At 35.5% G+C, this 18,562-nt stretch overlaps 1 protein-coding gene across 2 annotated transcripts in view; it reads right to left on the bottom strand.

Annotated features, from left to right (window-relative positions):
- LOC118187546 (QRFP-like peptide receptor) overlaps window positions 1–18,562 on the bottom strand; it is a 696,437-nt gene that overhangs the window by 405,448 nt on the left and 272,427 nt on the right. The gene's annotated exons all lie outside the window — the stretch shown is intronic.

Below are 18,562 nucleotides of genomic sequence, written 5' to 3'. Positions count from 1 at the left end.
TAATCTCAAAAATTTTTGGGTACCATATTTGGAAGAAGATATCCATTTTAACTGCTATCGAATGCAGTTGAACGATGTTTTTGCGTAACATTTGTACGTAAGGACAGAATAAAGGACTCTTTTTTACAAAACGGGTTGTAAAAAGGATTTAAAATGGATTCAGAAGGTATTTTTCGTGACGTCTGTCCGTCCGTACGTATGTATATATGTATTTATCTCCCATAACTCTAAAACTAGTAGCCTCAGAACTTTGAAATTTTGTATATAGGATTTCTATAACATGCAGTTGTGCACCTCTCGTTTTAGTTGCAATCAGCCGCACTAAAGGTACATAAATATATATATAAATACCCACTCTGTTACTCGAGTGAGTTTTATTCTTATATATTGAGCTCAGTTTGTTTTATTCTTATATATTGGTAAATTGTGCCTTTCTTGGTTTAAACATTATTGAATTACTTTGTTCTTATCTTCCAGTTAAGGGTTTTATGCCTTTAATTAATCTGCATGCAATGGTTGTAGAACTATCAACAATTTAAAAGTCGTTTAAGTGCCCGCTAAGCCTAATTTTTTAGGATATCAGGTACGGTAGTTTTGTACAGCTTACTTAAGCCTTTTGAAACAGGTAACCATGAAATTACACCGAGCTTTGGACCACAGATGATAACACCGGCGAGGTAGAAGTGTGAACATGGAAACATATAAGCGACGCACGAACTTGTCTGACGATAGATCCCAGTAAAAAATGCAGTATTATAGAATTTCTCAGACTTAACACAGCAAGGACTTCCCTTGAGACGATTTCAGTAAGACTAAAAGCAGTCCAATTCCGCGAGAAATTAAGAACAGAAAGATAGGAATTAAGTTTAAAATTCTAAACGCAAGGATGCGCTTCTACATTAATCAAGCTACCCGCCTTTACGTGTTCTAATAAATCGGTACTCGACAATCAATGATCTATGCATCGCTTTCTTTCCTCTTTTTCTGAAAATTATAAATAGTCATGTGATTGATACGTCATGTGGTTGTCATGTGATTTTATCATCGAGGATACATTTTATGGATCATCACGTTCTCTGACTAAATGGTCTGAAGTTCCGACGATCATCGCCAATTTTGAATGTGGTGAATGGAAGAAGAATAGCTATCAAGATATTTATTATTTCCATGAGAAAAATGCCTCCTTCAACGGCCAATTCCTTCCACTACTTATGAATTTTTCACTTATGTGGAATTTAACTATTAAACTTCCAGTGAAATCAGCATTACTTCAGTAACGCAAAAAAGCGAATATTAATTCTACAGTAGTTATGCAAATAAAATAAATATTCGGAGTAAGTAATGAGTCGAAACTTTTTCTTTGAGTCTGTTTCAAAATGATATGCTACTCAGGTAACTGCTTAGCGAGTATTATGTTAGTCATGCTCTGTGAGTAAATTTGCATTCTGATTTATACACTCGTGCATTAAGGAGAATTTCGTTTTAGCTCTTGACTCACCTTAAGCTATTTTTAGTGGTTTCCTTTCCCTGTACATCTCAGAGTGGAAACTGTTTCGAGTTTTTCTATTCACTGACCTAATTATTTAAAGAGATCTTTACAAATCCGTAGCTTATATTAATTGAATTTATTAAGATCAAATATCGTGTAAACATTTATATACTTTGCTACACAAATATGACATAAATATCACCATATTACGAAGTAATATTTATTTATGCCAACAATAAACGCAAAAAAGCAAATTTTGATAAAATTGTATCTCAGTCTTTTCGCAATATTAAGAAAAGGTCTCAAATTATTTTCAGTTTTCTTCACTTGCAACTTATCTTCCCCATTTCAACACTTGAGAGGAATACTTATTTTTTAATCAAATAGAAAGCTCTCAGCTTATGATCTTGTCCTTACGTTAATATTTTTTTTCCTAGCATTAGCTAAATGACACTTGTGATTTTCTTACTTTCAAGAAGTGTTATGTAACTTACGTTTTCCAGATGTTTCGAATTTTCTTCATGTATATGATATATAGCTTTTACACCAGGATGTAACACTTATGATATGAGCTGCGTAAAATGAGTAGAGTTTGTATCAGAAAAGAAGATTTTACGTGGTTGAAAAATTGTTATTTTTTGGAATACAGAAATCTATCATGCAGCGTCATCTGATATGAAAAAGAAGAAACATTAAGTTCTTTGCTCAGTTATGAGTTCAAAATTAATTTTTTTGAACGTAACTTCAGCTCAATGCTGAATCCGTTAACATTTGTTCACAAAATCGAAACCACGTAGAATCGGCATGGCGTATTATTGATACGGTGCAGTATCGATACGATATAGGACTGTTAGCGATACAGGAGTAACACCGGTATATCATAAATACTGGCTACCAGGATATGATTGAAATGATAAAAAACAAATGTTGATCATGAGGTAACAATGAGTTAGAGGTTTAATATAAGTTTGTAACCTGCAAAGAATCGTGTACAACATGCGATTGATGGTGTATGTGGTCGACTTGATTCAGGATCGACACAAGCATATGAGAGATACTGTATACAGTAAATACTGACATAGGATTGACACCAGTACATACAGAACATTGGCATAGCGCAAATGAGATTTATAATTAGCAACAGTGCATAGTCAAGGAGGAAAGAATTTAATTAAGCTGCCTACTTGAGGAAACGTGCATAGGATAGAAACAGACATAAAAATTAAGACACAATAACACGCCGAATAAATACTAATTCAGAAGTCAAACAACAAAAATCAGCGTTATACCTACAAAATTTTCACAGGACTAGTTTCGATGGTTTTACCGAACCATCATCTTCAGCTGCAAAACCGCAAATGAACAAGATAGGAAATAATGATTAGATAAGATAAGAAAGCCTGAACAAGAATAAGCAAGTGGCGCCATCTGTTGGCGAAACCAGAACTGAAACATAATTTCTCTAAAAGCCGAAGGCAAATTTGGATTGGAATTAGGATCGTTAACTAGAACAGAAAGATTTTTATGAATGTGAAATGCCTCTAGAAAATCCAGTTCTCCAATGGAAGATGTTTTTTGAATAATTTTGGCAGCAGAAAAATTGAAAGTGTGATTTTCGGACCAGCAATGTTGAGCAACAGAAGACTTCTGCGTTTCCTTTTTTCTAACATATGCCTCATGTTCTTTGACGCGAAATTTTAAGGCTCTCTTAGTTTGGCCAATGTAAATTAAACCACACTGGCAAGGAATCCTATAAATACCCCAGGAATTCATATCCGGAATGGGGTCCTTGAGTATAGAACTTGAGTATAGAAGTCTTTGCGGTTTTGCAGCTGAAGATGATGGTTCGGTAAAACCATCGAAACTAGTCCTGTGAAAATTTTGTAGGTATAACGCTGATTTTTGTTGTTTGACTTCTGAATTAGACATAAAAATGTTATCGCTAAAGGATCCATTCTGGTTTTGAACTGCTTTGTCGGTCACGTGCCGATAGTGAGGCTGTTAGTTCTTTGTCGCATTTCTAATCCACTGAAGAGCGTAAGATGACAGTGCGCTGCGTTTGTATTTCACGGGAATACCAAACGTGCACTTCTTGACTTTTTTCTTTCACGGTTGTCAGCGATCAGACTAAGGAACATTATTGTTGGCTATATTATCATAAATATTGCGTTTTAGAATGTTGAGTTGACCCACTGTCCTGAAACTGATTATCATTTTTATGCACGAGGTATGGCACAAAATAAACGAGACTCAGTGTGTAGCTTGAAAACAGAGTGGAGTTGGCAACAACTGTTTTGGTGACGTCATGCCACACACCTCCTCTATCCATGCGGCCAGTTTCCACTTAACCGACCACGCCAGTGGGGAGTACTGCGTCATTGAGTGAACAGGTGCAACTGCATTCTGCCGGAAAAATATCTAATGTAAAAACCGAACAGTTAATTAACATCAAGTTTCTTGTGAAACTTAAGAAATCAGCCACGGAAAAAAGATTTCAAATGTTAACCGAGGTTTATGGAGATGGAACTTTGTCTCATGCACGTGTGATTGAACGGCATAAGCGGTTTTCAGGGAAAAGGGACAGTGTGAAAAATGATGAACGTGCTGGACGCCTATCACGTTCATGATGAATGAATGGATTCTCAGTGGCCATACTCTTAATCAATACTACTGCATTGAAGTACTAAAAAGACTTCCTGAAAAAATTGGGGAAAAATGGCCACAGTTGTGGAGTGATGCATGGCTGTTGCACCAGAACAATGCACCCGCTCACACGGCCCTCTCTGTCTAGCAGTATCTGACTAGAAAAAACATTACTGTAATGGAGCATCCTCCTTTTTCACCTAATTTGGCTCCATGCGTCTTCTTTTTATTTACTAAATTTAAACTTGCTTAATGGGAACCCATTTTACTTCTGCTGAATAGGTTCAGGCAAAAACGTAGAATCATCTCCTGAAGGGTCTTCCAAAAACCTCGTTCCAGAACTGTTACCAGCAATGGCAGTATCGAATGCAGAAGTGTGTGAATGCTGAAGGAAACTACTTTGAAGGTAATAATGTGACGGAGAACTGATTCTGTAAATACAATGATTTATTGGACCATTCTCGTTTTTTTTTTTTTTTGTGTCACACATTGTATGTCGACAAGTACAAAGACATGTAAAATATTTGATATACGTTTCACGTTTCCTTATCAGGCCACAAATCACAAAGGTTTGTGTTAAAAGACAAATAACATACTGAAGCAAGTAAAATTTACTCCACACTTTTTTTTTCAAACACCCTGTAAAAGAACCAACGAGTACTTTTATTCAACCAGTATTAGTTTCACGAAGAAAGATCCTAAGCAACTTTATAAGTATGTACTAGACGTTTCCTAAGAAAGTTTCGTTTACCAAAAGGCACGTGAGATAACGGGCGGCCATAATTAAACTGACAGTGCTCACAGTGTTCTGTAGCGAGATCTATTTGCGAGAATGACGCCACATTTTGAAAGAAGATTAAACAAGACGGGGGACGAAGGATTCCTCGAAAAAAATAGTTCCAAAAGTCACGGCTAAGGGAATATTTGGCGCTGTGTAATAGAAAATAGAGTGTTAACAAATGCAAATCAATACGGAAATTATCTTTTATTTTGCATTCAAATGAGGTTGAATGTGACTGCCGTTGTTGTGGACCACATATTGCATTCTGTGCACAGTATGCACAACAGCAGAAAGTAACATGTCTGCAGGAATCTCCCGTACAGTCCGTGATATGTTATCCTTCAACGTAGCCAGGTCCTGGACCACTCGTTGATAGACCTTGAACTTAAGGTAACCCCATAGGCAGAAGTCGCATGGGGCAAGATCAGGCGACCGAGGTGGCCATGCAGTTGGAAAGTAGTTAATGACTATTTCTGTTGTGAATTTCTGTCGTAGCATCTGTTGCACACTTACAGCAACGTGTGGAGAGGCTCCATCTTGCATGAAAATGATTTCCCTCAGGCATTGTCTTTGTTGAAGTCCCGGAATGACAAAGCTGTTCAACATGTGGTGATATTTCTGCACGGTAACAGAACAGGTTTCCGGTCCTGTCGGGGTAATGTTCTCATAGAAGAATGGACCTACGATAAATTTTATTCCGTATTAATTTGCATTTGTTAACTCTCTATTTTCTATTACACAACGCCAAATATTCCCCTAGCGGTGACTTTTGGAACTAATTTTTTTTTCGCGGAATCCTTCGTCCCCCGTCTTGTTTAATCTTCCTACAAAATGTGGCGTCATTCTTGCAAATAGAGCGCGCTACAGAACACTGGGAGCACTGTCAGTTTAATTATGGCCACCCGGTACTTCAGAATTAAATGAGTAGATAAAAAATGTCTAATTCTATGTTTTCCGTTCTAACTGGCCGATCAACAAATTTTAAATTGCACTTTTCATATGTTGAATGCACGACTTAGGATAGGTGTTAGATTTATCTATAGCATTGCTCTAACAAACGTATTTTGAGATAATTCGAATCTTTTTCTGATATGATATGTCGAACGTTTTTTCATAGCCGGTTCTCTGTCTGAAATCATACATGAATATCAGATACTGCAAAATTTGTACAAGCCGTTTTAGAAATTCTCACATTTAAGACGTCTTATGAATAATTAAATAATATTTAATGTCAGTAGTGACAGCACCATTTTCATCGAGAAAGTCATGGGAATGCAATCAGATGATTTCGCACCATTCTTGTTCTTTCTACAACTTTTTCAAGATACTTTTGGATGGAGAGATTTTATGAACCGTATGAAAATTAAGGAGATTTAAAAAATTGTGATTTTTCAGTTATTAATTAAATTATCTGTTGAATGAGTAATTCAGACGACAAGTTTTTGATGTAACATTTAACATTTTGAAAATGGATTCGATGTCGTACACAGTCTGCTTACGCACTTTTAGAATGATTTTCATAAAGAATTGATAAAAGCAAATTTTCGAAATAAACATTTCTGGCAACAGATTATTATTTTAAAGAACAAATATTGACTGCTAATTTTTAATTTATTCGTCTTTCAAAATGTCACAAGTACTAGATAAGTTGGGGATTGAAGGATATGCTTTTGCAATTTTTGAAGATATATTTCATAATTCAACATCGTTGTGAAATCCATCGTATTAAATTATTAAATGCAAAATAAGCAATACTAAGGGGGAAACCGTCAATCATTATTTCTACATGGAACGAAAATTCCAAGTGAATCCTTAAAAAAGATATGTACTGTTTCTAAAGTTAAATCGTTAAACAGAAAATCTGCCGACATAGAAATCAGTCGCAGAGTTTTTCAATATAGCTATGGTAACAATGAATATAAATAAGAAAAAAAAAACGATTTACGCTTTAGCTAAGCTAGAGAGCCTAATGTTCACCAGCTTTCGCGGAGGTATATAGCTCAACGCAGAATATTTGTGAAGACTACTTATCAGGAGATAAATGGAAATGCATCTTTTACCTTGATGAAGCATATATTTACCTAAATGACTGCAATACAGAAATGTTTATTTATTATCGAATACGAAGAGAAAAAGCTTTACAAACCTGGTTCTATAAATGCACAGAAATTTTGTGTGGGGTATCTGGGATTGTCCCGGGATTCTTTTACAATAAGAAATTAAAAACAGGAAAAGTGAAAATAAATCTTAAAAATAACTTAACGTGTTATTACGAGAAATTTACAGTTGAATACAGAAGGAATTACATTTCCTTATTCATGATTTTCAAGAGAGAAATTTCATCAACTCAAAGCAATAAATTGTATTTTGAAACGTTCCATTGCATTTCTTGACAAAATGAAGGCTGATGCAATTATTGCGTATGTACATCTTCAACCTATTCCTGCAAAGTCCCTTAATCAATGAATTATTTGCCTTGGTCCTTAGAAAAGTGCTTTCTAAGAGCAAAGCCACCACGACTGATGGCCTCTGAAACGTAGTGGGAATCAATACCCCTGTAAATTTTACGAAACGTTTTTCCATCATGAAATTCATGATGCAGACTTAATAGTGTCCGGAAAAAAGGCTATCATATCAGACATTAAAAGTACTCTTCACATTTTAAACATTACTCTTCACATTTTAAACATTAATTAAACGTCAATGAAATCGTTCTAAAATTGTGTAAGAACTATCTGTATCTTACAAAAATCAATGATATATAAAATAGCATACATATATTACTACCTATTGCAGAAATTTTCCTATAATTATGTTTAGTTAATGAATTGTATATAAGAATTATATAGATAAAAACATAATCGTAACTTTTGGCTGCTTAATAAAATATTTCTTACATTAGTATGATTACTTTAGCAAAAACGGAACTAAAGGAAATGAGTAAATTAAGTTTCCTAAGGGAAAAACTATCCACTTTCACAGAATCAGTAGCAGAAATATTCGGAATCATTTGAAAGCGAGAAACACAAAGGATTCGGAATAGGTACTGAGATTCAATATGTTCAGAATAATATGTATTGAAAACGAAGTACCTTGTAACTCATAGATAAAACTAACGAGACAAAATGGATTTCACGAAAGATTAGTAATTGTTATTTTTTGTATATTTTGTAGGTCATACTTTCACGTCTCCTCATTTGATAAAAGAAACATCTCTTTTGAGTCAAATCACAACTTGGAAGCATTGGTCAAATAAATACTTATTAATATTCTACTCTCAGGCATCATACATGAATGAATATGAGGAACTTTCATTCATTCCTTGATTGCAAAGGTACAATGATTACTTATTTATTAAATAAATCGTAGTAAGTATAAAAGGGAATATCGTACTTCCACGGGCATGTTTTTGTGGTATGAGCGGTTAGATTGTACAGCTAGCAAATGAAGGTAAGTAATTAACACCCCGAAGAAGGCTCAACTAAGTTACAAATTAAAAGAAATTTTTGCATGTTTAGTTGCAAGCTCTTGGACTGTAACTGGTAGCAAGCTTCGCAAGCAATCGAAAAATCCTGTTATCAAATATTATTTAAAATTCTAACGCTTTGTTCGCGCAACTCCAGAACGGTTGGAAAGTTAAACATGCTATTTCCACTGAACACGCACGATAGCTGATATTTTTTCCCCACTTAATGGACATCTGTGGAGAGAAAAATCAAAAAGCAATCACGCAGATTGAGGAGGCAACAACATCATTCGCATGTTCTAGCTTCAAAAATGTTAATAATCTCTGCATTGGCACACAAATTAAAATACTATAAGCTTAGAGTCATATGCTTGCCTATTCAGGAGTACACTTGCCTCCCCCAGTTAAATTATTTGAACAGAAACGCTTGTCTCCCTAGGGTTAAATTTGTCAATGCTTTTCTTAGGGATGACTTTCTAGTGAGGGTTATAACTGGATGGATTTTCCAGCCAGATAGATCTCCAGATCTAAATTTAACCACTATAGAATATATCGGGAACGCTTTTGGGAAGGCAAATGTCGCCTGCTTTCCTCTTCAGAACTCTGCAGAAACAGAAAAGCCTCAGGAACTCATAATCTGCCTCATTTCAATATGAAGACCATTACGATACTCTTGTCCGCCGAAATGGTGATACAGCTGAAGATGTACAGCATCAGCTTTTCGGGAAGTTACTTGCAAAATTTTTTTCAGTTCAATTTGATTAGGCGCACATACCAATAAGGATGTTCATTTCATTGGCTATGTTCGAATTTGTGATGCTAGTTCAGTAGTACAAGAACTACATTCATGTGGTAAATTAAGAAAATTTGCACATTATGGCGAATTTGTGAAGGACTGGTGAATATATTTTAATGAAATTTGGCATGAATATACATTTATAACAAAGCAAGAGATACACCATTCAAAAGTAACTTTATATAAGTATGGTTATCAGCAAAACTCATGGTGCAGGGATGTCCAAAATACACGTTGTGATATTGAACAAAAAACGAGTCTAATCTAGAGTAAGACCGCCTTTCATAGCCAGACAAGTGACGCAGCGTGACGGCATAACTGGACAGGAGGTAGGTGAGGAGTCCGTGTGGCAGTCGATATTATTCTTGCCAAACTTCAGGATGGTTCTCAGAGGGAGATGGCGAGATCACATTGCCTCTGAATATTACACCAGACATGCTCCACATCTTCACAATGTGTCTGGGCACACTGCATGATCCACAGAGAAGCTCTGGCTTCCAAAGAAATGCGTCCTGGTATGAATATTGTGGAAACAACGGTGGTAACAGTAGTAAATTATATAAAAATGAGAACCTTTAAAATCAAGAATCTTTTCTGCACTTTGTAAAGACGTAATTGCATTGCAGTACATTCAGTGTTTTTACTATGCTGCGAGGCAAGATTATTATCACGTGAGAAATTTTTGCAACGCTTTTATTAATTAGGAGATGAAGACCCAATTTTTCTAGAGGAAGAAAACCAAATGGAAGCTGAGAAATGTGGAGATGATTTATTTGTGATGAAACTGAGCCATTTGACTGACATATTCTAGAAAATAAATACCTTAAATTTTCCATTACAAGGAATAAATCCATATATTTTGGATATGAGTGATAAAGTTACTGCTTTTTGCAGAAAATTGGAACTGTGGAGCAGAAAAACTAGAAGTGCCTGCAAATGGGGAAGGACGGGTACAACTTCCAAAGTTGAAGAACAACACGTTAAAGTTGTTTATGTAATAAATGAAAATCATTTATCCACGCTGGCAAATAATTTTAGAAAGTATTTTCATGCTGTGGATTACTTGGTAGCAAGATACGAGTGATTTAGGGATCCATTTGAAAATACTCCCAAAGATGTCTCACCTACCGAAAAGAAATATGCATAGATTTCACGGAACTGGCACAATTAATAATAAATCATTCTTTGAATTTTGGTCAGAAGCGGATGATGAGTTTTGTGCTCTAAAAACCAGTGTCGTTCGAAACTGTTGAGCTGAAGTAGCAAGAAAAAATCAAACAATCGCAAAAATTAGATCCCGATGTCAGAGATCACGTGATCTTTTGAGATCATAGGTACGCAAGTTCACATGATCTTTGCCATCATCACCGTGTCAGTTTCCGTGCGCGTTAAGTTAATCTGCAATTTGATTCTTGATCATTTCGTATGCATGTTAGTTTTGCTGCTAGTTTTCAGTTGTTTAAGTTTCCATTTCTTCGTTTAATTAATTCTCAGTCAGTTTAGCCCATTGTTTTTAGGTAATTTGTTCAATATCTATATCTAGGTGCCTTCGTATGTTTGGATTGTAGCACTATAATTCTTTGAATTTGGTGATTTAATTTTTTGCCTGCCCTAAGTTTACAATTACATAGCTTGTAATATATTTTGTCTTATATATTTTCATTCTTTGTAACAAGGTTTCAATCACAGCTATTTTAATCGAAGTGTTTCGAAAAGTGGTGCTGAATGTTTGGGCACTTACGTATTATCACGTCAACCGGCCAAGTAGTGCGTTTTAGCACAAGTTATGGATGACCGTGTCCTTTAGAATTCCAGAGCAACAAATAAGGCGGTTGATGAAAGTTAGCGAAATTTACGCCAATGATAGACGGGGTAATACACAAGTACTATTTTTTCGCGTTACTCATAATTTATACTACAGTATATGTAAAATGTAAAAATGCGAAATCACAATTTTTTCAAGATTTTGGGGTTCCAACATCCCTTAAAGCAACACAATTACACACGCTATCAAACAAAAGAGATTGAGGTTACATCCCTACAAATTTCAGCTATCGCATTTGATAGAAGCGCACAGGGCAAGAAGAGTAGAGCTACGTATGTTATTAAAAGCTAGAAATGAATAACATGAACTAAAATTTCTTATAAATAATCCTCTTCTCAGATGAAACCTGTAAACAGTCGTTTAATTTGGGATCTCGATTGTCTGAGTCATGAACACACTCGATATTCTCCTAACAGCAATATCTAGAGTAGTCTAATGAGTAATATGATATTTAGCTCTATTTTATTTATTTATTTATACGTAGGTCACTCAGAAAGTTTGTTGCACTAATGTGTAAATATGCTCCGACTAAGACTATATGGATGACATTGTGTGGCAAAACTTCAGACATGTACCTTTATCGCGTGACATAGCAGCTTCTCCGAGGCAAGTTTAGTTTTTCTGATAATCAGTCGCAAACATATCTCGACAGCTGCAAATATCGTCCAAATTGGAAACGGGTTCAGTGATTCGTTTTTTGGGGGCAAAAAGGTGCTATGCACTGAAATTTATGGGCAGTTGCATGAAGTGTATGGTAAAAATGCAATGTCACGTCAAGCTATCGCGAAATGGTGCAACATGTTTGAGAATGGACGTATAGATATTAACGACGCTGAGCGCGAGGGAAGACCATAAAAAATCGCTGCTTGCGTGAATGAATGCATTCTTGCAAACAGACGCAAACGATAGACGAAATCTCAAATGAACTGGATACTTCTCATGAAAGTGTGTATAAAATTATTGCCGATCACCTTAAATTTCGTAAAATTTGGGCTCGATAGGTGCCACGTCTATCGACGGAGAAACATAAAGGAAAGCATTTTGAAAGTGCTTTTGCATTTCTGCAACGTTACCAAACGGCCAAACGGAAGGAAATGAAGTTTTGGACAAAATTGTGATTGGAGGTGAAATTTGGATTCACTAATTCTTACCTGAAACGAAACGCAGCTCACTCAAGGGAAAACATTCCAGTTCCCCGACACGAACAAAGTGTCAAACTGTTTCATCTGCAGGAAAGGTAATGATGACATTGTTTTTCGACAGAGAAGGCGTGGTGCATACATAGTTCATGCCGAAGGGTGCCATAATTAATGCATCTTCTTATTGTGAAACACTAAAACGATTGCGACAATCACTTAAAAATCGACGGTCACGTAAACCGTCGAAAGGCATTGGGCTCCTGCATGACAATGCAAGACCGCATGCAGCAAAACAAACGTGCGAACTTCTGAAAACGTTTAGGTGGGAAGTGTAAAGTCACCCTCTTCATATCCCAGACCGTTCACCTCCTGACTTCCCTGTGTTTGATCCCATGAAACAAGAACTTTCAAAACGACGGTATCATTCAGATGCCGAAGTGAAAGCTGCAGCTCAACAATGGTTATCGGACATTGGGCGGGATCTCTTTGCAGAAGGCATCGAAAAACGTGTACGACGCCTCAACAAATGCTTAAATAACGGAGGTAATTACGTTGAAAAGTAGATTTTGAATGGAACTTTAAGATGTAAATAAAGTTATTGTAAAATTTTGCTCCTGTTTTGTTTTCATAGGCAGTGCAACTAACCTTTTGACTGGCCTTCGTACTTGTTCAAAGAAATACCAACCTTAAAACTAATAAAAGCTAAAATTAGTAACACAGCAACCTTCAGTCTGGCACTATCTTCAGTGTTTATGTTAAGATCTCCAATCGATTTCGAGAGCAAACAGGTGAGGGTCCCTTCGGGTCAGGATCAAAGAGATCAGCAAGGCTGGGAAGTAGTGGGCGCAATGGTCGTATTTACACTCCCCAGGAAAGCGAATGAGAAGGTCTATCTCAAAAATATCAACAAAATTGAAAAAATTAATTAATAGGATTTTAATGGGGTTAGGGAAGACTGAATTGCACTTAAAGTCATTAACTAAAATAAGATAAATCTTTGTGAATGTGAAATCCAATTCACCAGTTAAAGACGATTGTTAGTTTTGACTTTTCGGTTAATTTTGCATAAGACTTGTGTTCCTTGATACGAAACTTTAATGCTTTTTAATTTGGCTGAAGTATCCCAAACCACAGTGCCACGATAAATTCCCCAAGAATAAAAATTAGACTTGAACTATCGATTTTATAGGTAGGTGGGAAAACGATTTGAAAATTGAACTTCAGAAGAATCTGTGCAATTTTGTAACTGATAGAAGGATGAAATGGAAGCTAGATAATTTTATTTTTAATAGCGGAATTTCTTCTTTGATGGCAAGTAGAAAAATCTTCAAAGGCTTTATGAATGACCATTGGAGAAAAACCCTCGGTCATAGGCAACTGATCTCAAATAATTGAGTTCATTAGTAAGCAGTGGCTCTGAGAAACAAACTTTGAGACCGCGAAATGTATAACCGTAAAAAGAAGCTAACAGACCAGGTCATATGACTTAGCATGGAGCTGTAAACAAACAGAAAAGAGTTTACGGTAAACAGCATTGCTGAAATCAGATTCATTGCGAATTATAAGAAGATAAAGGAAAGGAAGAAAATTGTCACATACAATTTCAAAAGTGAACTGAATGGCTGAATCAAGCGAATCCATAATAGATAAAGTTTGGGAAAGATCTTCTTTTTTACCGTCGAAAGGTGCGAGAGCATCATCTATATAGCGAATACAGAGACGAAAAGAAAGTTTCCCAAATACTTTGGCCTAAAAATGAGGCGCTATTTTATCGTTTGTTTTAGTGTGGAGTATAAATAGACCGCTGAGTCTACTGCTTTCCAGTCTTGCAATTTTTTTTTTGCTCCTGGCGAAGAGGGACTTGTACCTGTTTGCCCTCAAAATTGATTGAGATCTTGACATAAACCTATGCCAAAGTTAAGCTGTTGTGCTGTTAATTTTATGTTTCTCTTCTGTTCGGAGCCCACCAGCGGACGAGCGGTAAAGTCGCTGAACACTGGTAGTTCGGTTCGAGGTTCGAATCCCGCGAACGGGCTGGCTGCATGGGCGTTTTCGTGGTTTTCCCCATGTGTAAAGTGTATACGAGCCAGTTTCCCTTAGAAAGGCATCCGTCCCCTTAGGCAGATAGCCCTCGAGGCTTTGCCATAATCACACACACACACACACACACCTCTTCTGTTCAATAAAAGCAAATTTTTGTGAGTGGCTGAAAGAAAGAGCACTTTCAGTGCATTTCACATAATATTTACTTCACAGAGATCTCAAGATATACTCTTTGGAGATCTTTCGTATTACTGAAGATGAATGAACATCATTACTATTTGTTCAATAGTGCGTAATCCAAAAATCAGTTAAACATTTTTTCAGAACCTAACACAAACTACTCTCGCACGGTACAAAGTGTTTGTCTACTGCTCAAGAATTAGTGCATTTGTAAATAAAATTATTTAAGTGGGATACAAGATAACCTCAAAAGGCTTTAGTAACTCAGTGTACGTTAGTTTGCTACTTCTAACGACATGGGTCATTAGTAGCTGAAATAAAATTACACATACGACTTGGGAGGAAATGAATATCTTAATTTTCATGTAACGTAATTTCGCGAGAACAGTAAAGCAATTCACCGTAACTGTAACTAACGAAAAGTGTCCGTCGTTTCATCTCTCTGTAGGAAATCAAATTAAAGCAGTCTCTCCTGCTTTGTCACAGGAACTAAAGATAGGCACCCACTCAGTAATCTTCATCTCTTAAGTACAACGCCCTCTGTTGGGAAATAACGTCTTAACTCCTCTGAGTTGCGTTACATATTGCGATACTAAGCAAACTACAATGGAAGGGATGTCTATCTTAAATTCCCTTAGGGCTAAGAGTGTTATCGACTGCCGATATCACTAAACTGTCAGCTCTTTAAAACAGGGATTAACTTATTGGATGAGCCAGGAGCAGAAGCTCAACTAAATATACTTAGAAGTATCTTTGTGATAATTTCCCGAAGAGAATTGTATAAATAGTACTTCAGAAAGATAAACTAAAAGAAAAAAGAGATTATTATAATGAGAGTATCTTTTCCTGAAAAATTGTTCATTTTACGGCTTTAAAATCCTTCAAGATTAAATTCATTTTATCATGTCAGCACTCTCGGAAAATGCGATTTTAAATTTGACAACTCTTATATCTCTTACCTTATAATGCTACATAATTTAAAAATAACTGCTTGTAAATCTGCCAGATAAGCATTAAATTAAATTTCTGTCACGAAAGCGTCATAAATATAAATGCAATAATGAAATATAAATGCATGAAGACGAGAGATAAGATGGTATCAAGAGAAAATTGGATAAAATATCTGCGCCTTTGTTGAGCGCGTAAGTCTTTACATTCCTTAATAATGGATACGAAAGCATTTCCTTAAACTCTTTTTGAATTAGGTTAAAAAACTTTTAATTTAATTTAAAAAAATAGTCCGCATCCGTTTTTCATACAGTCTCTAATGTAATGGTAATCTAACGGTAATGAAGTCGTAAATCTGTAAGGTTAAGTTCCTTGAATTTTGCAAGATGGTTGAATCAGCAATGATCCTATGACATTTCTTTGAGTTTAACTAAGAGTAAAACTTTAATTTAAATCTTTACTTTATGCATCGTGTCATCTCCTGTTCGTTCAGAGCAGATAATTATACGGATTTGACTGACAAGCGGCATAATATAAATTGAGCTGATAACGGCATCACTTGCAGAAGACGTACGTTTGACTGTATCTTGGCTACCGCATGCTTTGCGGTAACCAAGGAAGTCGCTGCTCAAGTGAGGTCATACCAATGTTAATTTGGATTAAGTTGTCCGACCCAAAGAGTATTGTAACCTTGAATAGGAAATAGTAGTACAGTGAGACCTACGTTCACAAACTTACTTCGTTTCCGAAAGCCATTCGTAAACCGAAATGTTCTTACATCGAAACAGTTTCCGATTAGAAATTAATGTAAAATGGTTTAATTCTTTCGTGAGCTATAGATGATTGCTTTTCTAAAATTTGCAACAGTATAACTTGTGCACAAGCTGCTAAACAAAAACCGATGTAAATAATTAAATACATACATATATATATGATATAAACCACATAAAGTAGACGGAAAAATTAATTTAATTTTACTTTTTTCTATACAGAGCAGCATATTGAAAGTAGAGGGCATAAGTGAAAAATGATGAGAAAGATATTATTGTTTGGATGCAAAATTGGATGCTTATCTGGCAGATTTACATTCAGTTATTCCATGAAAACGTCAAGTAAGTGTCTTTAAAGAGCACCTTCTATTCTTTACGTGTCATTTGACGTTGCTCGAGACCTAATGGGATTTGACTGTATCAAAATTTGTGCAATGCGACTTTTGCTTACGTTTTAAATTTCTCTAAAGCGAGATTTGGCATTGCCATTGAAATTGCTTATCCTGCAGCTTGCTATTGCTATATCAGGGTTATATTATTATCGTTACGTGAAAACTTTGCATCTAAGCCATTTGGGATTAATTTTACGGATCAAAGGAATTAAGTCTATTTTTTTTTTATTCCTCTTCTTATGAAGTTATTTCTTCCACGTTTGCATTCTGTTGCTCTATCTGAAACTGCTACAGTTTGTTTTGTTGTTAAGCACATTTCTGTGATTCTCCAGTAGCTCGTGCATGTGTTCATTGTTAGCTATCTAGTCCATCATTTTGTACAGACACACAATATTTTCGATGTCAAAATGTCTTAAGTGTCAAAGTTCTCACAGTCTCTACTGCAACTCAATCAGGCCACAAGTTTCCTCTATACAAAAAATGTGGTCCTGGAAGTCAATTGCTGGCAAGCTTAGTGAATGTGATTTAAGCAAAAACGATTTTAAAGTTATGCTTCCAGAAGGACCTAAGTGTTAATTATGTGGTACAGTTTACCTCAAAACATCTCAGTCGGCCAGGCTCCGACTTCAGTGTTTGTAGCCAGCTTTACTATTCTTCATATGAAGCGTATTTTGTTCAGATAATTTCAGAAAGTTCTTTCTCTTCGTACCGCTTCCTTGGTAGCGTCATTAAAAAGGGCATCCGGCTCGCAGCCACAATGGTTCTAATTCTGGCGAGGGTTTTGCACATCTTACATGTTTCTCAGCTTCGAACTAACCAGTGACTATAAAACGTCACGTTGTTGATGTGACGTCACGTTGTTGAATGAATGGGTCCCGTCCTCCTCTGTCGCCCTTTCCGAATCCGAACAAGTATGGCTGGAGTAGCGCGCGAAGCGCGCTGTTTACTGTTTAAAATTTGCTCAAAATCCAAATTGCTCGTAAAATGACATGTTCTTAGTCCGAGCTTCCACTGTATTTTATCTAGTTGAATTGTCCATTCCAACTATTCTGTACAAAGCAGACTTATTTTGTTCTGGGTTATTTTATTTTATTTAGAATACACTAGCTGTATGCTAAAACAAAATTGAGTTAGATTTTACTAGGTTTTCCTTTGTACTTTAACGGTCAATTTAAACTTCAAGAGGTAATTCGCAGTATACCCTTAAGATCACGCTTGAAGGCTGTGATTCAGGTACTTTTAGTTAGAAAGTTCCTCCAAGCGTTACAACCCAAGCTATTTATTCACATTTATCTAGGGTTTTATATACAGAAGGACTTGCTTAAAATGTTTTCTAAGAACCTCCCCCCCCCCTGAAAAAAAAAACTTCCTTAAGGGAAAACAACATTTCAATTGCTTATGTAACAGCGTATTCTCAAGCTTGCATTTTTAAATTTACTAATTCTTTTGAAATTAAATACATTTATTTTTTCAAAATTGATTTTATATAATACATATTAATTTTCTGTTTTTAAAATTAAATATTCTAATTTAAATTTCAACTAAATTATTTTAAATATTAGTTCATCAAAATTGCACAAAATTATTTGAATTTTTTTTAGAAACATTTTAACATCTTTTTCTTCAAGTCTTACGTTAATTTAGCCTTTTATTCATCACTAGAAAATATCAATTAATTGATTTTGCAGAAAGTGTATTAAATGTCTCAGAATGAAAGACACACTTTCAGAAAAGGTATAAAAGATGGACTTCTTTTTCCTGTTATGAACTGCCCTTTTTTCCATGTTACATATTGTTAAAGAAAGATGAAAGAAAACTTAGCAGACTTTGTTGACATCTTAAAAAGCAATTTGGCCATCTTAAAAGGAAAATCTTAAATCTTTTATCTTAAAGGGAATTTTGTAAGCCATTAAGAAGATAATAACTGGCATGGTGGCATTTGGGAAATATTTACAACAACAGGAAAAACAATCACTGCACTGTAAACAACATTTATGATTTTCACTTCTAATTAAAATAAGGAAATACGCCTTTCAATAATTTCTTTAAAAAATTAAGGAAGAAAATTATTTTACAAAAAGAAAAAAAAT

Source organism: Stegodyphus dumicola, chromosome 2, assembly GCF_044657685.1.
Source record: "Stegodyphus dumicola isolate Sdum_Otavi_A_Nest chromosome 2, ASM4465768v1".
Taxonomy (NCBI): Eukaryota; Metazoa; Arthropoda; class Arachnida; order Araneae; family Eresidae; genus Stegodyphus; species Stegodyphus dumicola.
The sequence above is the reverse complement of the archived record's forward strand: the minus strand, read 5'-3'. Positions and strand labels throughout refer to the sequence as shown.